The 26,432-nt window shown below is 38.6% G+C and overlaps 1 long non-coding RNA gene across 1 annotated transcript in view; it reads left to right on the forward strand.

Moving 5' to 3' along the window:
* The first annotated feature begins 13,184 nt into the window (after nucleotides 1-13,184).
* LOC115928673 overlaps nucleotides 13,185-26,432 on the forward strand; it is a 29,920-nt gene continuing 16,672 nt past the window's right edge. Inside the window, exons 1-2 of the long non-coding RNA XR_004066160.1 lie at nucleotides 13,185-13,217; nucleotides 14,234-14,275. This is a non-coding gene — a long non-coding RNA (uncharacterized LOC115928673). The remainder of the gene's footprint in view (nucleotides 13,218-14,233; nucleotides 14,276-26,432) is intronic.

The raw sequence follows: 26,432 nt of genomic DNA on the forward strand, positions 1-26,432 counted from the left end.
AGTGTTTTAGCCAAAGACGTTTAGAGGACAAGTCCACTCGAAAAATAACTTACCTTCAATAAAAGCAGAAAAATCAGATATACCAATCAAAAAGAGTTTGTGCAAAATCGGATAACTAATAAGAAAGTTATGAATTTTGAAAAAGCATGCATATAGCTCCGTTTAGTCTTAGTCTCATTTCACAACGCCCCTATCGTCAGAGTCAGCAGCAATACATGTTAGCCTATAGAATTGTACAATTCCCCCAAAACTTGATTTCCCATGCCTTTGCCCAGGTTATATGATTTGTATCATATTGCGAGCAAGACATTTCACAAAATCTTTTATGAACTTTGAAGAATTTATACTTTTTTCTGAATATTGTATATTCATAATTAATGATTTTTATATAAATAGTTTATCAAAATTCACATTTTTCATGATTTAAGTGGAAAAAATGACTCTATATTAGTGCATCCACACAAACACATATTACTATCAATCTAACTTGGATGCTGGTGTGAAGAAATTAGATTCTTAAGGAGAAAATAGGAAATTTATATCATCAATATAAAGAAAATAATTAGTGGATAGTACGTGAGGACATGACGTCACAGACTCATGAGTGAGTTGCCAATTCGTCTAGTTATTTTTTAAATTGTTTAATGTCATTAAAAATTCATAACTTTCTAATTAGTTATCCGATTTTGCTCAGACTTTTTTTGATTGGTTAATCTGATTATTCTGCTTCTATTAAGAGTAAGTTATTTTTTGGAGTGGAGTTGGGCATTAAATATAATTACAAGGTGCGCAAATGTGTGATTGATAGCGCGCGCAGAGTGGACCAGATAAAGGTGAGTTCTGGGCCCCGTCTTACAAAGAGTTACGATTAATGCACATCAATCGCAAGTTTGCAGTCTCCTATCTCTTTTGTACATAGTTGCGATTGATATCAGCTCTTTGTAAGACGGGGCCCTGGTCATCCGATTGCATTGTGAAAGAAAAGGTGTATAATGGATCAGAAAAGGTTGATCATGTAGCATGTAAGTATTGGTGTGTACTGAAAAGTTCTAGAATCATCAAAATCATAATAAATTTGGCCAGTCTTGGTAAAGTAACAAGCACTGTACACAGAAAGATGTTGTAGTAGGGCCCAAATTAAGGCTAGCAGACGACGAACGACGGCTGGACCTAGCAGACGTCATATTTTTTTGTTTTCAATGATATTTTATTTTCTCCATTGCTTTTCACAAACAATAACAAAATCAATACATAAAATAATCTGCATGTTAATATTATTATATAGAATATGATTTTACATTCACATCTAAATAATACAAATGAAATTTTACTATTTACATCAAATAAAGCATGAAACATGCATGCATGAAGAAGGCATGAACATAAAAAGACATTTAAGAGAGAGAAAAAAAGAAGAAAAAAAAAAGGGCTCACCTCTAGAGGGCGGCATTCCACTTCGGAGACCAAGCCGAGATCATTTCTTATCTTCATACTAGGCCTACTAGCCTAGAGGCCTACTGCCTGAATCTCTTCTATAATCTCTGGATGACATTACCCACAAGGATTTTAGGTGAGTGATAAACAGTGATGTGTGAGAAGTAGGCGCTCATGTCTACATTATTGGCGTCACGGACAACTAGGACCTTAGGATGCACCGTTTTGGGGAGATTTTGTCTCTGTTCTATTGTATGTTTTCTCCAACGGAACGGGGGTCCCGCGCCTAGGCGGCCGAGGCGGCTGGAGTAGCGCGGGGGAGACCCCGCTGCGCATTGCACGGGAAACCGAGTTTCCATAGTGATGGCATTGGGTTAGCCCGCGAGTAGTTCCGGCTGGAATTGTGTGTGTGTAATTGGGTTTTTACAGACGTGCACGGGAAACCGAGTTTCCATAGTGATGGCATTGGGTTAGCCCGCGAGTAGTTCCGGCTGGAATTGTGTGTGTGTAATTGGGTTTTTACAGACGTGCACGGGAAACCGAGTTTCCATAGTGATGGCATTGGGTTAGCCCGCGAGTAGTTCCGGCTGGAATTGTGTGTGTGTAATTGGGTTTTTACAGACGTGCAGGCGCGTACGCAGGGGGGGGTGTTTTGGGGAATAAACCCCCCCCCCCCCCCTTTGGCATTTTTTATGTGTGTATTTTTAAGAAAACCCCCCCCCTTTTGTTTGTTTTTAAACCCCCCCCCCCCCCTTGAAAAAATCCTGCGTACGCCCCTGCAGACGTGTATCAACAGATATGGGGACCGACTTTTAACGTCACCAGCCGAAAGACGTGACTCAGTTTCGAACCTGCGTCCTCGGCTGAATCAGTTTGTAACTTCCGTTGTGATTGTGAGCTGGATTACAGACGCACGCCGCAACGCCTAGTTCGTTGTAACCGTGGTTTTCAATGTGCCCAGCCGGGGAGCGTCTTTTTTTTCCGTATTAAGGTAGCCATCCTGTCGCTGCATTTGATTGACTCAATAGGACCAAGTCTTTACGTCATGCGCTAGTTATCAATATTCATGATAAACGCGCACACAGAATCTGCAATGACTGGAACACACTTCGTGGTAGTCACTGCTACCACGGTGAATGCCTTTAAAGCCAGACTGGATCGAGTATGGAAGGACAAGCAATTCTGCTCCCCATATGAGTAGAATATTCGATACAGAACTGAGCCAGACGAACTTACCAAGATGAAGACACCCAACTACGAGAAGGAAGACAATGAAATTGAACTGGACTGCTGAGAACACAGCATTCTTCCAGAATCTCGGGTAAAGGTAAAGGTAAAGGTAAATGACAACAGCTGAAGTTGTACATACAGAGGACAAATGGGAAGCTCTATCTCAGATGATGAGGTCTGTGCCGATGATGAGGTCTGCTCCATACGAACCAATACTGCATCAGCTTCTACTCGAACAGCTGACAAAGAAATACTCACTCCAACGATGGCATCCAAGTCAACACAACATGACACCGCCCATTTACAAGTAAATATTGAGGGAAATGACGGCCAACCCTCAACTATGCAGATCTCCAATGCCAGCTACATTTGTACAAGAAATGTAAAGATCGCTTGAAACAAATAAGTAAACTGAAATGCGAAAAAAAACTCCAAGTCTGCTTCTGTAGCAACTTCTCTAATAGTGAATGAAAAACTAGCACTGGAACTCGGCCAAGCTAAAAGAGAGACTCAGCTAGCTGAGGAACAAAACCAAAAGATAAGGAACATTCTGGAACAAAAGCAGAGAGTGACTACCTGGCCTTGTAGAATACCAGGAGAGCCTTGCCATCATATCCAACATCCTATCCACCCACACCGATGACGCCATCGTCATTTCAGGCGACTTCAATGCTGACACAGTCAACCCTAATTATACAAAGATCCCTAGGATACCTTTGAACCTTTCTGAAAGATGCAGGCCTAATCAGCATCACAGAAGAACTTGGAAGCCAAGGAAATTTCACCTATAGATTGGACGATGGTGCAAAAACGTCATTTATAGATGGCTTCCTAACGCTTAGATCATCACTCTACCAGTTTGCTGATCTCACCATTGGCCCTGACACACCTCTGAACACTTCGGATCACCTGCTGGTAAGAATTGAATGGTCTATAGTGCTACCATGTACTCACATACAGACATTGACCAAGGCATGCAACAACCACTCAGCCAGCCCAGAAACTGCAAAGACTAAAAATCAAATGGACAGAAGCATCCAAAGAACAGATAGTGGCTCAATATACTGATGAGTGATCCCCTTGAAATTACAGCAAGGCAGTTGTTCACTTCAATCCACAAGAGAGTGCTGATCAACACATCTGTCGACGACTTGCTTCATAAGCTGACCACTGCCATGATGACTAGCCATGATTGAGACCTCACTCAGCCTCCCACTTCTATCCTTCCATAGGTAAACATGGCAAACCAGAATGGACCTCGAAGGTAGAAGACTCATACAATGCCGTCCTTGAAGTCTGGAAGAGATCGAATACAGCCAATAAGCCTCGCAGTGGTACGCTCTTCACAGACTACCTCCTATGCAAAAAAGGACTTTCAAGGTCAGCTCTGCCAATCTCGAGCTCACAACAACAGAAAACTCCTGAACTCAACTTTTCCACAAACTTGTCAAGAACCAGCGCTCCAAAGATAGCTCGGGTATGGTACAGAGTCACTAATATACGATGGTAGAACATTTATTAAGGGGACCGTGAAGTCATTGAGGGCTGGGAGTTATATTTTACAGACCTCTCCCTACCAGACCATACAGGAGATGCCTCTTGCATGCTATCACCAAATTCACCCTCTTGGCGACGGTCTGGGAAAGAACTCTGAGAAGTTATGTGCTCCCCAACCTTCACTTCCTCCTCTCCAAGCCCATTCTCTACATTACCTGGAAATCAGTCACTAGGTCTGCAATTGACTGCAGAAGAAAGTTCATGAGGCCATCAAAGCAAAACCATCTCTCTCCTTCTTCGAGAATAACACTAGCTCTCCACATGACCTTTACCCGAGGTCATATCTCCTCAAGTTTTCTTTGTCAAGCCATCATTGTACACTCGCAACAACGATCCGATGCTGCCAAGTGTGCAAAGCAGAAGAGGAGGACATCACACACTTCATAGCCAAGTGTCTACCACTCGGGAATCTTCGCCAGAAGCTGGCCGACAATGTCCTCCACGGGGGCATACATGTACAGCAGTCGACACTGGCTCTATTCAGTCCAGATGACCCTGAGACCTTCACACGAGCAGTCCCACTTCCCAATGCTCTAACTATCTGCCCTCACCAAAAAAAAACCTTCTTAATGCATCACTGTCATTTCTATACAATATCTACTCTTCTTGTGCCAATGCAATCTCCAATATTCTACCTGACATGATATCCCTGCCTGCTATGACCATGTACATGTACATACTTGATATGACTAATTGCAGTACCCTGGTAGCTGCTGATCTCCGATAGAGCAGAGGAAGGAGAAGAAGAAGTATATATATATACAATAATTATAAACTAAATTAAAGGCTAAATTTTTATAATGGTCTAGTGATATTTGATGCTTACATTTTGTTTAATCCAAACAAAAAAAATGGGTTGCTTAGTTTTTGTGTAGCGCCTGACCCCCCCCCCCCCCCCCCCCCCCCCCCTCATCGATCCCCATTGGTATTAATTTCAATGATTTTTGAGGTTATATCTTTATAAATATATGAATGAAAATTAGCTTTTTCTTTACAATAATTTTTTCTATACAACAATTCTGTCTAAATCGAACTGTTCTACATGTGGTTAAAGTCTAAAGAAAAACCAAGGCAAAATTTTTGTCTGGCTAAAATCAGCCAGTTAACCTCTCCCCCACCTTGTGCGTGCGGCAAGGGTTACCGTCTGTGTATTATAAATTGGGAAGATTGACAAATGTCAGTTTTAAGAATTCCCCATACTAGATGGTTCTTTCTGTCTGCCCCGACAGAGTTGTGGCAGTGCGCCTAGGTCGGCCAGGTGAAACATGAGAAACCGCTAATGTGGTTAGAACTACATGTACAACAGAGCTAAGGTAGACTATGGTAGTGAAACGGTGCCCTCACTATGAATATGACTGACAAAGAAAGCGGACAAAATATACAGTTCCTCGGGTAGACAAAGGAACATCTCTTCATTGCTATTATGTAAAAATGTGTAGAACAGGTGTCACATGCATATTCACCTTTTACATAATAGCAGTGAAGGGATGTTCCTTTGTCTACCTGAGGAACTGTATATATTGTCCGCTTTCTTTGTCTGTCATGTTCGTAGCGCCTAGAACTGTGCACTGGTGTAAGTGGTCAAAATGCATATGGACCACTCAAGTTGGGTGATCACAATGCATTAGGAAAAGTATCTACCGGTAGTCACGATCGCAAAGGGCATTTCCTATTCTGCCTGCGCACAAAATTGGAAAAAAAAATATTGAACCAGAGTGTGAATATGTCAAATTATTTTTTAAACAAAAAATTTGAGAAAGCCATTGTAAATATCTAAAATGTTTGAGTCTATATTCAATTTACTATTTTACTCAAATCTGTGACATCAAACCTTGGATTTACAACTATTTACTATATAAATTCGCCATTTTAACTTCTAAAACAAACTCTATTTCCAGGGCACTTTTCCCTCAACCCTCCCTTGATAGGCATCTAATAACCATGGTGGACAGTCGGAGAATATTAAGTTCGAAATATTGTAGGGCTCTGTTGTACACTATAGGAAAAATGTCCATATTTCTTATTTCGAGGCAGTTTAACCAGAAAATATCTCAAAGGACACTCAAATGTCACAAATACAGAGCTACCAAGTGTCGCACATCGAGGGTCTGAAAACGCTGTCACGCATCAGGGCCAGACTGGTAAAAAAAAAAGGTAGTAATTGCTAGACTACATAATGGCCGACTAGCCCGACTGCCTCCCAGGCCTCAGCTAGCTCCTCGCAGGGTTCGTGTATGTATATCGCATGCACGTAACATGCATGCAAACCTGCTATTACGTCACGGCATGCGTGCAATTTCGAAACATACGCTATCGCGCCGAGTCATGAAAATGTCACGCATATAGCTTTTCTTTGAACTTGGCATCTCTGCCAATAAATTGTCTTTTTTAACTCATTTTTCTACCTAAAATATACGGCCATGTGCGTGGGTGTGTTGCTTACTCTGCTATATTTTAGTATATTTTTAAATGGGTGAGTTACAATTTTTCCCCTGTTTAATATTTTACACCAAACATAACTTTAACTTTCTCAGCTATAATTTTTACTAGCTCCTTGAAAAATAAAAGTTTTGTTGTTGAATTAAAAAGTCTTTCCAACTAGAGGTTGGTGCATGATACATGTACATTTACAATGTACACGTTCTCCTGGTACATCACATCAAGCAAATGGCTGCATCTATTTCATGCTTAAAGGCATTTTATATTTTGGGTGCAAGAATGTAGCCAATGAGAAGCGTCCATGACGAAAACTCGTCGTTTAAAATTGAAACCCCCATTTGACTTTTACTACTGCTAGAGCTAAGCCTAATGTACTAGCGCTATACAATGTAATCCCCCTACCTTGACGGGGGGGGGGGGGGGGGGGATTAAAAAGGGAGAGAGAGATACATGTAAGCATGATAGAGGGAGAGAGGAAGGGAGAAAGAGTGCTAATTTTCACAATTAAAATTGTTGTTATATCACCAATTCTGGGTCATTTTGCTTCGTTCAAACTTTCATTATGGTCTTCATTCATATTATAAGTGACTTTTGGACATGAAAATATGTTTAAAAAAGTAAAATATATATCCTACTTCTCATTTCCTTTCTTTTAACGAGAGTTTTTCGTAATGCAAAATGGATCACTTGACCATGTATTATTTTGTACCATCTGCATGGGGTGCATTTTGGTGATACATGTAAATGTACTACATAAACTGTTTTGTTGAACATACAGTACATGCATGTACAAGTTAATGGAAGTGATTTTAATCTCTGACTTTAAAACGAAAATCTGATAATCTGTATAATTATTTCTTTTCCATTTTATTGAATTTTCAGTAAGGAGAAGAGTGGAGAAGAAGTTATAATTCAATGCAAAATGTTAAATTCACCTTCATTTTATTCAATCTTTGCATTGAAAAGTTGTTTTAAAAAATGCTTGTATGTGCAAATGGTATGGGTTGTATGGATTCAAAATGGCTGCAAATTTCAACTGGAGCTGCCAAGAATTGGTTGCCAGGTTACGGTACACAGTACTTTATTAATGCACGGCCACCATTGCAGTTCATAAATCATTTTACAATTGTATCCTGGTTTATGCATGCACACTCAGTGAATAGACAGGAGACCCACACTGGCAATGTATTACAATCCCCATGGTGATAGCTAAACAATGAGCTAAGGGAAATCCCCTCCCACCACCCTGGTTTGCCAGTTACTGTTTGAAATGTACTGACCTTCGGATTCAATTGATATTGATATTGCTAGGAAATTTATTGATTTTTCTCATCAAATATTTGTTCTCTGTCATATCACATTATTTACTAACCGTATTATCTAGATGTACTATTTTCTTCTGTCTACCGGTACCTCAAAGTGTTAGTATGTTATACAATGAAAATGTACATCTTTGGTTTACACTTGTGTTTTGTTGGTTAGGAAAATTGTTTGAAAGCTTTCAATTTTTATGGAATATACATACAGTATCAACAAAAAAAATAAACTTTTAATTGTTCACTGGAACCCTTTGGAGGTTTGCATTTGAAAAATTTCCTAAGGAAAATTATCGTTTTTTTAAAAAATTTTAGTGCACAGTGGAAAATGTGCATACATTGTGTTGCGGGTAAGCCTGAATCCGATGACCGGGTAATAATATGTGCTGCGCCTAGAAACAAAGTATTAGGCACATTATAAATGTGAGCTGTTTTTATTATTATTGTTTCACATCTTATACTAATAAAACAGTTCTTGTAGTATGAACCTGAAGTTCAAAAATCTTATCTGAGTGTCCTTCCGTTACCATGGAATTGCCCTTCTACTATAACCAACTTGATATCAGGGTGGACTTCCCCTTTAAAAAAAAAAAAAAAAAAAATTATTTATTTTCAACCAATTTCCTCATATAGCAGTCGTCTCTGATAGCTGTGTTTGTTCATGCACGCACTATGGACCTGGTAAGTGGTAACGTAGCAACAGCATCATGCGTAAGATGTGCGTAAGATATTAAGTTTAGTGATTTTCTGTTGTACTGTACAGTATATGGCTTCTTTTGCCATCTGAGCAACGGTAGTATGTTTTAGAAAGAGCCCCAAATTTGTGGCTATACAACTACAGTTGTATAGGTGTACAGTGTAGCTTTCTTCTTTTTTTGTCCTCGTGATAATATGTAAGGTTCAGAAAGCAGATAGGACGTACATATATACATGTATGTGCTCTTTTATATCCACAATAGAGCCTATTGTGAACTTGTCATGTGCGGAGCATTGGAAACCGTGTATTCAACAGCAAATGTTGGTTATCTGGTTGATTTCTACAGTGCAGTCAAAGGTTGTTTTGTATATGTGCTTAGAAACGTTAAATTTGTATGCATATTTGAATGTTCTCTTTTCTTTGACTACTACAAGTAGCTTTGGTAGTTTTTGGTGTTTTTTCATGCAATATTAAAATATGAAATACCCTTTCCTTTTCTTTTTCTTTTCTTAATGCAGAAACTGCAGCCATACATGAGAGACAGGGTGAGACTAATTCAGCTTGATTCAGGGAGAAAATGACGAGCTTTCTTCTAGGCTTCAGAACATCAGGTTTAACTCAAGGAAATCAGGGATAGGAGTATCTCAAGTCACTGTCACGAGATCACCATGAATGTGTTGTGTTTGCTGTTCAGATATATCACTTTAGCCAGCCATAATGGATTTTAGGCCGATCAACCAATAATTGAGTTCAATTTCATGCTTGACCCGGCCTGTCTGCCTCTGCAAATTAGCTACAACATTTGAATACTGCCAGTTGCCAACATATTCTTTCAGGGGAGAACTACATGTATGACTTAATTGGGATATCTGTTTTGTAAAGACATGAAACTTCATCACAGAAATGATTTGAGCAAGCAGTGCCATCAGCGTCCATCTTGGAAGAGATATTGCGTACATGTGCGGGGACGTCGTGACTAGATGGGCAAAGATTCTGAAAGTGAAGTGAAAATTCCGACTCGTTATCTCATCACAGCTCAGTCAAGATGGCCAATGTTTGTTTCACCAGTGCCAACGTTTGCAACTATACATGCACTTCCCCTCCTCCTCTGCTTCCTCTGCAACCTAATTGTAAGTCTGATTTCTTCTTTTTTATGCCTCAGCTACAAAGTGGCCGGAGGCATTATGTTTTCTAGTTGTCCGTCCGTACGTACATGTGTACGTCCCGTTCTTGTGATCACGTTATCTCAGGAACCGATTGATGGATTACCGCCAAACTTGAGTCATGATGTAGGGGAGAGTGGGGTTGGTTGGAACATTTTTCAGAAAAATGACTCTATAACGCAATTAAAATTGATTCAGGATTTAATAACTATATCAGTTCAAGCATACATCTGTGTGTTACAAATACAGCATATAACATTTTAAGACTTGTTTTTATGTTATTAATATAATCAACTTTGAAAAAGTTATCTCGGCTGTTTCAACTAACCCCATACATGGGGTTAGTTGGAACATGACATGGGGTTACTTGGAACATGGTGTGTGGTTACTTAAAAACTACACTGTAACTACTTACAACTGTTGTTAAATGATTTTAAAAATCAATTTAAAAATCAATATGGTATGCCCTAATGATCAACAACAATCAACAACACTTAATTAAGGCTACACAGTCTTTTAGTTAGTCTTCTTCTGAGTCTGCTTGAGACCTTTTGCAGTCACTGAAGTCTGTAGGTGTCTCAAGGGGGCTACGGTGAGATTAGCTGAAAAGACAATGTAGACTTCACGGGTTATAAAGTTGTTTACTATTGTTACAAATTGTATGCCTGACTATTTGTTTCCAAAACAATATTTCAGGTTCAGAACCTTAACCCTAATAGACCTATAGCTCACTATATCTCACTGTCGAAAATCAGAAAATTGCACTAAGTCCGACTACGTCATCAACCGGTGGCCTACATGTATATAGGTACCAAATCGCTGCCATGGCAGCGTCACAGGTCTGGCTCGCTATGGGTGATCAAGGTTCGAATCCCGGGTGAACCACTCTTTTTTTGTGTATACCATTGAAATGAGAAACAAAAACAGGGTTAGGGTTAAGGATGTACAACATTTAAGTTAGTCTCCTTTGAATTCAGCCTAAAACTCCTGCCATGATTACAGTAGGAGTCTCAAGCAGGTTGCGAAAGAGATGCGACAGATATGATCTACCCTTAAAGGTACTATGTCCCATTTGCAGGCCAAAAAAATGAAAAAGTTAAATTCCAACTGCATTTGAAAGATAATACTAATTTAGAACTTCCCTAAAAAAGGTGGGGCTTGAAAATGTCTTCAAGTGGGAAAATAACGACTATTAGTTGTCAAACCGACTTTAGGGCTATAGAGCCCAAAAGTAATAGTCTTGATTTTCAGACAATTGTACCGAATGGTCATACGTTTTACGCTGCGCAAAGATTCAATCAGTTTAATCTTGGCCATCACAAGAAGTGTGTTATTGATGTAGACAAATGCTCATGTACCCTTTAAAACTCTTTTCATGTATGTTATTACCAAAGAAGAAAAAAGCCAGTCAGTCACTCAATAATGTCTGACAGTGAGGTCTAGCAAGTAAACGGGTTTCCTTGCATAATTTGAATACGAGGACACTGCTAACGTTTAAATTTCACAGATAGGACATACATGACATATAATTCCTGCAAAGTTCTACAGCATTTGAGGTTGGCTGCAAAAGGGACATGGTAGTTTGAAATCAAGTAATTTGGAATAGTAAAAAAACTTCTAAAGGCCTACTGTTCATCACACATTTATAACCCATTTTATGTTACGGTTCAATAAATTCATAACTATAAAGTTTATTTCAAAATAGGCCAGACCATTCCTAGAAAAATAGGCCCATCCCTAAACTATGCACATATCACTGACCTTCATTCAAGTGCAACTTCAAGATGATTTTTGTAATCTTTAAAAAAGTTCAGGAGATGCCCTAAAAGTGGGAATTGGAAATTTGTGCATAAAAAAAACTACATTTGATTTCAACATGATCTGAATTTGTGAATATTGGGCCTATTTACTAGCGTATAGGCCTACATTTAACACAATTATCATTATGTGGGTAGACCTAAGCTTACTACAGCACGCTTTCATGTGAAAAAAAAAATACAGTAATATGCATTCACTTTACATTTAATTAATATGATGGGGTTGGTTGGAACATGTTCCAATGAACCCCCTGCCCAATGTTTCAACTAACCCCGAGAGCACATGCATAGCAGATGTTTAAGCTTATTGTGCAAAACATGGCATACAACTGCACACCTATTTAGCCTTATTTTGTAGCTTAGTATAAGAGCCTAACATACCAAAAATATAGCCACATGAATCTACAAACATCATAGAGATAATACAAAATTTCTTAATGTCAAAAAATTTAGTCAAAAGTTGAAAAATCAAACTTTCCTTTCTAACTCCAAGAAGACTGAGATCCATGTGCTGTAGGTAATGTGGTATGTGGGGGTTGCTTTTGCACACCACCTAATGGCAGTGTTTCTAGAAATTAATTGTTGATTTTTAGGAAAATCTCAGTGTTTCAACTAACCCCGCGTTCCAAACATCCCCACTCTCCCCTATGTATCTTGCAGAGCTAATGAACTGATTAGATTTTGGGGTCATGAGGTCAGAGGTCACAGGGCTCATTATGTATGCAAATATAGCTTGTGATCGCGTTATCTCAAGAACTGATTGATGGATTAATGTTAAACTAAACTTGTGTCATGTATGTTCTTGCAGAGCCAATAGAATACTGAAGCTGTGACATCATAAAAATCTATTTTTAGAATTTCTCAATTTTTTTCTTCATTTTCCAAAAGAGCATAAAAAATAATGTCAGAATGTCGAGTATAGTATATGTTAAGTATAGGCTGAGATATATGACCATCTGAATAAATAGATGTCCTATAGGAACTCAGTGTTATATTGCTCATTGGCATTAATTAAAATGCTTGTAACTTCAAATACATGTGCTTATAAAAGATGTGATGCCTTATCGTTAAATAAAATCCCGCCATTCGCTCTAGGCCTACCCAGTAGCGCATAATTTTGTCTACTATTTCTCACTCTGTAACTCTATGCAGAAGTGTGTGCGTGCAGACGAATGAGTGGTTTCCAAAATAAAATAAAATTAATAAGAAAGTTCTCAGATACAATGTAGGCCTCTTCAAACCTGGTGATAGTGTATGTATTACCACAGAAAGAGGATCTGACAAGGTCACAGAGATCAAATCCTAGTAATATACCTGCCAACCCTCCCGAATAATCCAGAATATCCTGTTTTTCTGGATTTCTAGGACCCCAAAATCCGGGATATCCAGAATTTTCAAAATTTCGATTTTTTTTTTTTTTTAATTTAATTTTTATTTATTTATTTTTTTAATTTTTTTTTAAACTTCTGAATCAACATTGGTGTGGTCCCAAACATGAAAGTATTCCCTACTTTTCTTTTTATTTCTCTAGTCTGTACGAATACTACAACTCCAACTCCAACTGGTGAGTGATACTATAATTTATTTTAAAACACATATATTTTTTTTATTTTTTTGTTAATTTATTTGTTTTAATAATAACTTTTGTCTTTCTTTTTTTTTGCATGATTTAACATTGCATGTGCATTTGGATGGCTAATGTGCTCTTTGTAGATATACATGTAGATTTGTAATGCTTTTTAATTATAAAAAGTAGTTATTTTGTGAAAACTAGTAATTGTATCGATATATAGCAATTAATTGTATAATTGATAGATACATGTGCATGTAGATCCAGTCGTACAATCAGTTTCTATTAATTAAGCTTTGTCCAGAGAAGGATTGGCCACCAATTCTTGATTTTATTCACTTTTTTTCACCATATGAATTTACTGTTTTTATTACTCGGTATATTAATTTGAATCAGGCGATATATTTTCAAAATTATACGGTATATGTTTATGAAATAGATACAGAGCCAAACCTGTTTTAATTTGAATAAACAAAGTAGAAAAGTTGAATATGGCAGAAATTTGATTTAGGATTTCAATTATGTTCAGTTCAGTTTTATTCTCAATTTGATCCCTTCCAATAGTCCCCTGCCGTATGTCCTGTGTAATTTACAATGCTGTTTGTAATGAATTTGAATCTGTGCCGTAATTGCATTGTGCATGATAAACTCCACACTTGCAATGCAGTGCCATCACTAGACCAATCTCTTCTTTTGAAGAATGTTGAAGTATGTACATCAGTGAAAAAAATACACGGGGCTCGGGGCGAATTAGCCCCCAAAATACCAAAAAGAGCCCCAGAAAGTCATAAAAGAGCCAAAAAAAATTTGCACAGAGTTCAATGCAAAACAAATTAAAGAGTGTTATTTTCATGCAAGCGAGGTTGAAACGTAGCCCCCGAAATTGTTTTAAATAATTTTTCCCTGATGTACATACTTGTATATGAACACTGCAGTCCCATATTAACATATTAAACTCATCAAGCAATTATTTGTCCATTCATATCAACATTGACTGCATGCTTCATCAGGAAATACCACCACTCCAACGGTGACTACTACCAACGGTACAGGTTTGTACATATCATTTTTTATTAGTGATCAAGAAAAAGGATGTTTTTTTTCTTTTGTGTTACTGATTTTCTTCTTCAATTAAAGTGTACCACAGTATTGGTGAAGGACATCAATTTTTGTTTTTTTATAAAATTCTTCACCAAAGGTGGTGACGGAGGCATGTTTTGGGGTTGTCAGTCCATCCATCTGTACGTCTATCCGTCTCTCTTTCTCGTAAATGCAATATCTCAAGAACCACTTGAGGTATGAACTCCAAACTTGGTGGTAGTATGTATCACCATAGGAAAACAATCTGATTAGATTTTAGAGTTAGTACATGTAGGTCACAGGTGAAAGGTCATAGATGTCAACAGAGGAGCAATTTGGGAACGATTTATTGTTGTCGTCAATGTCTGACCAGGCCTTCATTAGGGACTTTCGATTTGCACGTTCATAAGTGGACTGCGACGTATGCGGTCATTTTTAAGCAGGGTTAACGAGGCACGATGACTGTTGTTCGTTACCTTTTCGATTTTACACAACTGCGACTCTCGCTTAGTGAGCGCGAAACTCGATCGAATAGCTAAATATATATCACCAAATTCGGTGCATGGCACTGTTCTCAAAAGTTATGCTGCAACAGATTAGTGTTGCATAAATAAACTGTGTTCATTTTATGAATTATTCTGCTTAGTGAGCGTGAATTTCGTTCTAAAAGCTAAAGATTCGAAACACCGAATTCGGTGCATGGGACTGATCTCGAAAATTATGCTGCAACAAATTGGCGATACACAAATAAAATGTGTTCATTTTATGAATTATTCTGCGACAATTTTGATTTAAGGGAAATTACAGACACGAAAATGTGTTAATTTAAGAGAATTCATGCTTCCAACCACTCTCCGGTTCTAGAATCAGGTCAATTGGGTCCATTTTGTGACTTCAATGTGATGTTTCGTACCTACAAAAGATTGCTTACGAACATGTATCGTCACAGTTTGCGAACGACGGCAAAACAAGGGCAAACGCGTTCGAGAATTCTGCTACGAACGATAAGCTCGTCGATGCGCATGCGCACTGCTTCAAAAGTGACCGCATACGTCGCAGTCCACTAGTGAACGTGCAAATCGAAAAGTCCCTATTACCATCATGTTGTCATAGTAGGAGTGTATAAACACCAAATTCATTATCCTGTATACTGTTGTATCATTAGATATTTATAATGTATTCACCCTATCCAAAAGGTGATGAATGCAATCTAATTGGTAATTGCTTTCCTTCATATCTCATCAAAAAACATTTTGTTCCATTTTGTAATGGAATTGATTATTGTGTACTGTCCAAGTCTGTTCCTCATCAATTCAATGCTATTATTATAAACCAAGCACTATGAATATGACTGACAAAGAAAGCGGACAAAATATACAGTTCCTCAGGTACATGTAGATAAAGGAACATCCCTTCACTGCTATTATGTTAAACTGTGTAGAACAGGTGTCACATGCATATTTACCTTTTTACATAATAGCAGTGAAGGGATGTTCCTTTATCTACCTGAGGAGCTGTATATTTTGTCCGTCATATTCATAGTGAAGGCTATCCATTTTCATACATGTACATAAAACACACACACACATGTACATGTATATAAAGCAGTTCTCTTTTCAAACTCAAAAGGGCCATAAACTCTATGTTAAACTGTATGGTCAGTATTCACATGAACCTGACCCTGGGACAAAAGGACAACTCTGACCTCTGACAATTACTTCCTTGGTTAATTCTGATTTTGCACACACGAAAGAAGCCTTAACACTGAGTCTAGTATAAATGTCACTTAATGATTAACCCACTTTTGGCTGTCAGCAGACAAGCTGATGTGTTCCTCACTAACCTTATGAACAGAAGCTCATTGGCATGGTGAATTAAGAATGCACAGTGACATATTATGCTACGTACGGGCTGTTGTCGTGGAAATGATTTGTTTGCTACAGCACATAAGTCAACTTTACATAGTGGCCCTGGCATATCATATGGAATTCCCTGCCTTTCGATCAAATGAATAGTCAGTCAGTGTTTGCAGCAGTAAAAATAATGCTGCTCTCCCAATATACTGTTCAATCATGAATGTTTATATCTGCGATAACTATGTGCAATCTGTAAATGAAATGAATTTATGAAATGAAAATTATTGCATGCCTCCATGGATGTTTAGCTGGCGGGAGGCAATGCATGATATACATGTAGGTTGTTGCTCTGGAAAAGCATTGTTTACACTTCAAATAAATCATGTTGCATTCATACATTGTCAGACTTCAGTTCAGATCTAACAAAGACATGACAGAGCTTTTTTTTGTGTGTAAAAATAGAGGGTGTGCCCCCCAGATGGGAAAAGAATCACCATTCTCTCTCTCTCTCTCTCTCTCCCTCCCTCCCTCTCTCTCTCTCCCTCTCTCTCTCTCTCTCTCTCTCTCCCTCTCTCTCTCTCTCTCTCTCCCTCTCTCTCTCTCCCTCTCTCCCTCTCTCTCTCTCTCTCTCCCCCTCCCTCTCTCTCTCCCTCCTCCCTCCCTCCCTCCCTCCCTCCCTCCCTCCCTCTCCCTCCCTCCCTCCCTCCCTCCCTCTCCCTCCCTCCCTCCCTCCCTCCCTCCCTTCCTCTCCCTCCCTCCCTCCCTTCGTCCCTTTCTCCCTCCCTCTCTCTCTCTCCCTCTCTCCCTCTCCCTCTCTCTCTCTCTCTCTCTCCCTCTCCCTCCCTCTCCCTCCCTCTGTTCCTCCCTCCCTCTCCCTCCCTCCCTCCCTCCCCCCTCCCTCCCTCCCTCCCTCTCCCTCCCTCCCTCCCTCTCCCTCCCTCCCTCCCTCCCTCCCTCCCTCTCCCTCCCTCCCTCCCTCCCTCCCTCCCTCCCTCCCTCCCTCCCTCCCTTCGTCCCTTTCTCCCTCCCTCCCTTCGTCCCTTTCTCCCTCCCTCTCTCTATCCTTCCCTTCCTTCTCTGTCCTGCACTGTTTCAATAAATCTCACTTCTCTAAATTCTTTATCTCTTCATTTCTGTTTCTCTTTTCTCCTTGTCTCTCTAAAGAAGTAAAATCATTCTCAATTACACCGTTCCCATAAGCACAGATAAACGGATGCTGGGAGCAACTTACTTTTCACACAAAAAAGAAGTGCTGTTTTCAATTCTTTCTTCCAATGGGTTTAAAATCTCTTAACAAAGTAGTTTGAATAAAAAGAAATCCTTTGTGAATAAAATGTAAGTTCTACCCCAGTACCTACAATGCATATTCCTCAAATGGGACTAGGAAAGGAGAATGCTGTGTTGTTTTCACAGTCCTTCATCCTAATAATTGTGATCCAGTTTAATATAAAAATCTTTTTTTTTTGGAGCCCCCAGATAATTTTATAACATTTATTTGTTGTTGTACAAATGCCATTTTTGGTACAGAGCTTCCTTAGGACCTACTGAACGATATTAGAGTAGGAGCCCTCGGCAAGAATTATAAGGGTGTGGGGCAGGGGCGTCGCCTCGTAGCCCCCAAATAATTTAGAAAGTAATACGGTATTATAACATTTATTTGTTGTTGTACAAATGCCATTTTTGGTACAGGGCTTCCTTAGGACCTACTGAACGATATTAGAGTAGGAGCCCTCGGCAAGAATTATAAGGGTGTGGGGCAGGGGCGTCGCCTCGGAGCCCCAAATAATTTAGAAAGTAATACAGTATTATAACATTTATTTGTTGTTATACAAATGCCATTTTTGGTACAGGGCTTCCTTAGGGTCTACTGAACAATATTAGGGTAGGAGCCCTCGGCAAGAATAGCATATAAGGGTGTGGGGCAGGGGCGTCGCCTCGTAGCCCCCAAATAATTTATAAGGTAATATAACATTTGAGTTTTTCTTGTACAAAAGCCGAGGGCTCCTACCCTAATATCGTTCAGTAGGTCCTAAGGAAGCCCTGTACCAAAAATGGCCTTGTACAACAACAAATCAATGTTATAACATTATTTGGGGACTCCAAAAAGACGCCCCCGCCCCCACACCCATAAATTGAAATTTTTCTGTGGGCTCCTCGCCTAATATCGTTCAGTAGGTCCTAAGGAAGCTCTGTACCAAAAATGGTGCTTTTATCCGGCAAGTAATGGTAATTTCACTAAAGCCACCTGACTAACATTGTTGTTCATATTTTGCTTTTAAAAGCTAAGCTTGCTTTACTGAATGTACCTTGTACATTGTACATGGCTGCTCCATAAAGATCGAGTCTCCTGTTTTATCTCACGTCTCATTGGCTTGCCTTAAAGGGGCATGTTCCCCGTATTCCAGAGGGCGCTCAAAATACGTACGTGCTATAGCTGCCTATTGACACCAACAGAATACGGCTCTTACGCAGTTGGCATGTTCCGATAACTACACTGGCGGGAACGTGCCCCTTTAAGTGTTTCTGTGTTCAAGTTTTCAGGTTTGATGTCTTTTTTTTTTTAATTGAACATGCATCAGGTTTGATACTGGATTGCCAGTGTTTATGTCCTTGTCTGATTCCTAGCTGGCTCTGATGAAATGCTGTTTCAGGCTTTTCAGTTCTTCAGGCTCCATATTGTAAAGAATGCATGGAGCTCCGCTATGTGTGGGCATCAATGACAGCTTCGTCAATTAAAGCCAATCGCCATCTTTGTTGGCATGTTAATCCAATCATTATACAGCTTGAAGACAAAATGTTGCTCACACAATGTACATGTATGTGTAAAATCATTGCTAGCATCCATGGAACTTTATAAGTCTTTAGTCCCAGGTGCACTCCGTGATGTTTGGTAGAAAATCTCTTTGTGAAGCGTTATGTTCCACCTTTCATGTTGCTGTCAACACACATTTCATTTTTCATTGGCACCTATTTTTAAATTCGATAATTTTTTTTGGCTTCTATGCCTTTCATGTTGCTGTCAGCAGACATTTCAATTTTCATTGGCACCTATTTTTAAAGTTGATAATTTTCTTAGGCTTCTCTGGTTGACTGGTATCTTGTCAGCTTGTCCTCCGAAGAAAATCTTATTTTTGGATCTTATTTTTTAGCCGAACCATCAACAACAGGACCCGGTCCTAATACTGGTACGACGGACCTGCATACCACTGTGCCCAGCCCAATCACTGTTGAGCTTTCGTCTCCAGCTGATACAAACCCCACCCCAGAACCTGGACCAGGCACTAGTCCTACTAATTTGTATACTAACACAATATCTCCAGAAGGATCATCTTCTAACACAGGTAGTTGTTGTAGCAGTTATGGGACCAGGGAATAGCAATTACTATGTCATTGATTGTTAACAACAAATAACACAGGAGCAGGGAGGGATTTGTCATTTGAAAGGTGAAGAAAAACACTGGCCCTTAAAAAGTGAAAATAGGTCCATACAAAAATTATAGTTCATTTATGTCACATATATATATATATATATGCATTTAAATCATCACAAGGAAATATTACAGATAAAACAAATTTGAAAAGATAGCTGTGAACAAAATGTCGTTTATAATTGGGTGTATTATTAGTCCTGCAGTGCATCATTACGTTAGTTAGACCTTCCTGTAATTATTGGAACCAGAGGAAGCCTGCATGAGCTCTACAAGACAAACCTTAGCACAGGGAATATAGAGTCTTGGTCAAGGCCTCGTCACTTTATGCCTAGGTCACATTTGCCGCTGCGGCCGTGCGGTCTAAACTATCTACGGTCAATAGCAATTATAGGGCAGCCGCAGCATTCCCACGGTCACATACAGTAGCAGTCACATTATGTTAGGGTAGCCGCACAACGTATTTTGAATTTGTAGTGACTGAAAACGTGCTACTGCCGTACAGCCTTTGAAGTGATGTCGCACGGTTGCCTCAAGGCTACCCTAGGGCACCCATGGAATTCCTGCTGCCGCCGCAAATTTTTTGGTTTTGCAAAAGTCAATTGTAACTCATAAGACCCTAGGGCAGCCGCATTGCAAACGCATGGCCACCGTATCTCAATGTTTGGTCGCCGTGGAACTGGCTAACGGTGTGTCAAATTCCTATGGTGAACCTAGAAATGACAAAAAGTTATAACTCCACATTATAATCCCACAGCGATCCGTACGGCCTGTAAAGATAGGCATACGCCCTAGGGTGACCCTGAGGCCACAAGTATCTCTAGATATTGGGGGTGTACGGCCACTGTATCCTTGCCGCAGAGCAAATGTGACCTAGGCATTACTAGCCATTTTGGATACATGTGTTTGTGCAATCCACCTTGCTTGATCCGACCCAAGACTCAGGGAGTCATGATGCCAACGCTGAACAAGAGTTTACATTATGATGAACGGCTAAGAATCGTTCGGTTTAGACTCAGTTTGGAGATGGTTTAAAGTCGTTTTGGTCGTGTGACCGAGGTATTGGACCTGAATACATATTCTGGAACAAGTGTTGTTGTTTTTTCTTCATATTGTTTCGTTATTGTACCTACACTGTACATGTAAATGTGCTGTGAGTAGAGGGGAATTCTTTAAAAGTGACAGTAACACTATCCCTGGACCCTGGAACAAAAGCTCAAGAACAAGTGATCCGGCAATATTTTCTGTATTATCGTGTTTAAAGGGAGATGAAAATTATCAAATGGTCCCTTTTTGGAATGGTGTATTTTTGTGTAAAAGCAACATTGTGTATTCCCAAGGAGGAAGTAGACATACATGTATATAATTCTTTTGGGCAGTGTGGTAGTTTATTTCCAAATTTATATAAAATCAGTACTTAATCCATGATTTGAATCTTTAGAAAGGAAGACCAATTACTTGCACAGCAACATTGTACAAGCAGTGAAAGTGCCGCACTATTTAAAAAATACACACCTGTACAATGTTTCTGTGTTGTTGTTTTTAACCCAAAGGGAGCCTCGGTTATTTTTGTGTACAGTCTTTTTTTTTAATGTTGACATTCTTAATGATCATTAATAATAATCTGGATATGTATAGCGCATAATACAAAAAAATGTCTCTATTAAAGTGCTTTACAGATATTATATTGGAGGTTTAATAGAGGATTATTAAAGTTGTAAAACAATTACAATTGGTAAACACAGAAAGTACAACTGAGATTTCTACAACTTCAACGACCCTTACACCAGATGGAGATGGAACCACACCCTTCGAAACTACTACCACTACTGCCACTGTTACTGATCTAAACACAGCAAGTCTAGGTACGGGCACAACAACACCAGGTAATGGCATAACAACAACAAAAACAACGACAACAACACAAGGTACTGCCACAGCAACTTTACCCTTTGACCCTACCACTAGTTATGTGAGTAGTGGTAGTGGCAATACGGAGAGTGGTAAGACATTAAGTGCTTCCGTGTTTCCCTTCCCTACTCCAACAATGTCGTCAGTGGTCTTGGTCATTAATTTTGCTTTGTCCTGGTGTATGTTTAACATCACTGCAATTCATCTTGAAGACCTACTATTTCATTTGCTTTGCAACTCCTCTCCATGAAATGTTTCATCACTCCTAGGCTTTGCATTCATACGTGAATATCGGTTGTCGGTTAAATGCTGTGTAGGACAAACTCTAATTGAGCTCAATAGTCTTCTACATCCTGTTTTAACCAATGTAATTTGTATTTTAGCCAGTGAACCAGTCACTTTCTTTCCATTTCATTTCATTCATTCAATTCCAAGTCCAGATAAAAACAATATCATATACTATTCAAAATAGTGAGATATCATGAAAAGCACATGGCTTGTCCACAAGGTTGACTCATCATTTGATTGAGATTCATTGAATACTTGTCTATCAACATCTTATTCTTTTTTTTGATAATATAGGGAGAATTATATAATGGAAAAAAGTATATATAATTTGTGATTTACCTTTTAACAAAGAAATGAGCAAGTACAAGTATATCAATGCAACCAATCAAAAGTTTGTACTTGACACTTTGATACATCTGCTTCCTTGAACAAATTCCTAGAATTGATGAGTCTCAGCCCTATTTTGTTATTCATTGCAATCATAAATAAACTGTTCTCTCATGCATCATGCCATGTCCATTTATGTTTGTCTTATCATAGTGTCACCCCCCCCCCCCACTTGTTTTACCTTTAAAGGCATCGTTTAACAAAGTTAAATCTCAGATGCACGGCCCTACATGTTATCAGTGTCTGTATTTGGTGTAATATTAAAGCCCTGAAAACATTGCGCTTCAAAATAATCAAGAAATGCCTCAAAAAGTAAAAATCTTTGACTGACCACGGTTTTACCAAACTCGATCTCACCAATAGACTGTACTATTATGAAAACCGTTAGGAAAACGCAAAATTTGATTTTGATTTCCAATCATAAATATATTGATAATCAGACAGGCGATTGGCTTGTAAAAGTCATGGGGTTCCTAACTGACCTAAAGGTTTATAATTATCATTGCAGCATGAGCTAAATCCAGGAATTTGTTTCAGAATCTGAGACAAATTTACCCAATCCCTTTTTAGCTCTAATATATATACCTGCTTGAAATTCATCATATAAACTTGGTATTATGCTTATTTAGAAAAATGATTTTCAAAGATGGGATTATGAAGTGGTGAAATTACAGAATAATCTGTACAAGATTATTGTGAAGATTATAAAACTGTTCAGAATAAAACTTGCACAGAATATTCTGTAGATTCAAGAGTTCCTATATTTCTTTAGCTTTAGTATAGTAATTTGTTGTAACCCGGGGGAAATGGCAAATCAGTTAACATGGTGCACTTTTTGGAAAGACTTTAATAAAGTTTGAACATCAGGGGGGTGTTTCACAAAGATCTTAAGTTGAACCTATCTCTAAGTTGGACTTAAAAATTATGGAAAGCCGTTAGCATCATTGAAAATATTTTGTAAAAGTTATTTCAAAAGGCATAAAATGTTGATTCAAATGATTCATATTTTCTATTATCAAGGGGATTTCATGTTCTTGATGTGGAATTTATGAAAAGTCTAAAATTATTTAATTTTTGCTTTTGGAAATATTTTATTTTTACGCTACAAATGGCTCTCCATAATATTTAAGTCCAACTTAGAGTTAAGTTCGACTTACCCCAATACCCCAATGGCTATGAATCAGTCTTGTTGTTGGGGTAGAGTAATGGGCACGAGTACTTATCAGTTTCTTTCTTGTACCAGCCTGGGAAGTGATTTAAAGGTAAAGACCAGTTTTGGAAACGCCCCCCCCCCCCCCCCCCAAAAAAAAAAAAAAAAAAAAAAATGAAATAGAAGCTCTTATTACCAATCATGTGAAAGAATATATTGTTTTGACTAATACGTGATGATACAAATTTTGCCAGGAAAACCGCCTACTAGCTAATTTATATATTTGGTAAATTATTATATCTATCTGGACTAGATAGATATCGGGTATAGTCCCATATACATCTTTCTGTGTACAGTGCTTGTAACTTTACCAAGACTGGGCCAAATTTCTTATTATTTTGATGATTCCAGAACCTTGCAGTAGGCCTACACACCAATACTTATATGCTAGATGATCAACCTTTTCTGATCGATTCCACACAGTTTCTTTCACAATGCAATCGCATGACCAGAACTGGTCTATACCTTTAATGTACAATATGTAGAATGTATAGTGAATGACTGGAATACTTGTAACAGATTTGAAATGAAATTCATTTGAAATATTCTGGTACCACAGAAATAATCACCGATATTGCATCTTCTTTTGGCACCACAACTAACGATGATGGCACTGCCCCAATGGTTACTGCCAAAACGAGCCTTATATCGGATGGGACAACTCTGTCCAATCCAACAACACTTGAACCTACCGCAAATACTATAAGTGATGGTATGACTGGTAAAAACAGGAATATCTACATTTGATCATATATTTCTGTTTGCATGGATCAATACATTTCCTCTCTTCATTTTACGATCCATCTATTTATATCATCAAAAGTGATAGTGATAAAATACTTCATTTCCAACAGTTTTGTTCTGATCACTTCCATTTATTTCTTTGATGGAGAAAGCCTACTTGAGCACACTTTTATCACAAATGAGATTCAGCCCTTCAATGTTATCATTTTTTGCAAATTCATACACAATTGACCAAAAATTATTCTTTTATCTCACTTAGACTTTCATTGTTTTTTTTGTATTAAGCAGAGCTACCATTTTGTATAAATTTCATTTACATCATTCTGAGTACTTGCTCCTAGAATTGATTTTAAAACTATGGAAATTTACACACCATTTTGTTGATTGCACTTTTAAATAGATAAAATGGATATGGATAAACGACAAACTGTCTGATTCCTTGTCAGTTTTTTTCTGCACTTACGACTCTAATCACCAGATCATCTCAATATCAATTGATGTTTCCATCCCTGTTGGCTTGGACAATGGATTCCGTTCATGGCCCCTATCCTATTCTATTCCATCTGGGGGGTGTTTCATAAAGCTGTTCGTAAAGTTGTGCATGACTTTACAAATGATTTATATATGAAAAGCCAAATGGGATGCTCAATCGTGTTTAACTGCATCAACTACAGTTGAACTGTGCAGATGTAGATTAACATTCTTATCATAACAAACATTTTTAATGCAAAGTATATTTTTTTGCCATAATTTAATTGAGGTTATTGGAAATATTGTCACACTTTGTTAAAACATGAGGAAAAACTTAGCGCATCCTATCTGGCACTTCATATTCAAGTCATTCGTATAAAGTCATGCGTACGGTAACTTTGCAAACAGCTTTATGAAACACCCCCAGCTCTGGTTTGTGCCATACATGTTGGCTTTGGTCAGGAGCTAGCAACCATTTCTTTTTCGGGGGGGGGGGGGGGGGGGGGGGGGATGCAAACAAGCATTTGTTGCAACACTGCGCTATTGAACATGTCTACTGAAAGAAATTGAAAAGTGAGGAGGGGTACTGCACGCAGGCTGTAGCATGCCACTCCTGCATTTTGTCTATGTTCACAGGCAGGCGATTGTACCAAACTTGCAATTATCAAATCAGTTCCAGTTTACTCATAAATTTCACCTACCACTCATGCTATATCATAACCACCCCAAGATCTTTCACCACAGATCCAAAGTTGCCTCATTGATCATATTAGGCCTGTCTTCACTATCTCAAGATTGCCAAATATCCAGCTATTTGAACTATCCCGATCGCAAACTATCCAGCTAATTTGCGTCTTCATCAGACCGAAGTAGCAATTAGCGGTATACTTCGGGGTTACTTCCCAAACCAGAAATAGCGGGCTTTTTGGCAATCTCGAGTTGATGAAGACGCGCCTTATGTGTATTTGTCTATGTTCACAGACGGGCGATGTACCAAACTTGCAACTATCAAATCAGTTCCTGAATTTCACTAATCAATTTTCACCTACCACTCATGCTATATCACAAACCACGTACCCCAAGATCTTTCACCACACATCCATATACACTGTACATCTCTGTCAGCTAGTTATATCTGTGTTCAGGGAAGAATCCAAAATCGATCCTCCGTTCCTTTGGGTATTTCTGATACATAATTAGTATAGACCAAACTAAACTCTTTCAATTAATCTTGATGCAAACACAGTTGTTTCAGCTTGTCATATTAGATTCAAAGTCATTCTTGTGATCTTCCAGAGGTGGCCGGTGCCCACTTGGAAGATTCGCAACCATTAACGTGTCAATTACAAACATAATTATGTCACAAATAAATTTGAACAAGTCAGGGGATTTGGAAAGAAGCACTCAAATTTGGTAATGTCAATCGTACACTAAAAAAGTAGACAGTCCCTTTTATCTTGTCTCATACTGTATTCCTCCTACTCCCTCATTGAAAAGGTCTCAAACAGGAAATAGGCTGAAATTGTGGCATTTTAAATGATCCATCATCTATTCGCGAAATTGACAACCTGGACCACTTCAAAGCTTCACTCAAAACTCACATCTTCCTTCAGACATTTAAATGCTAATTTTATTGGAGGAGCTCGCCCCTTTGAATGTTTTCTGAAACAGATATATGGCGCCATACAAATGCTGTTCATCATCATCATCATCAGGAATAAATCAGAGAAAAATCAGGGAATTTTATTGGGCATTTATTTGATTTGATTGATTTAAATTTATTTCTACATTTCACCAATAAATTTGAACAAGTAATTATACAAACAAACAAATA

The sequence above is a fragment of the Strongylocentrotus purpuratus genome, unplaced genomic scaffold (assembly GCF_000002235.5).
Source record: "Strongylocentrotus purpuratus isolate Spur 01 unplaced genomic scaffold, Spur_5.0 spur5_scaffold_3, whole genome shotgun sequence".
NCBI lineage: Eukaryota > Metazoa > Echinodermata > Echinoidea > Camarodonta > Strongylocentrotidae > Strongylocentrotus > Strongylocentrotus purpuratus.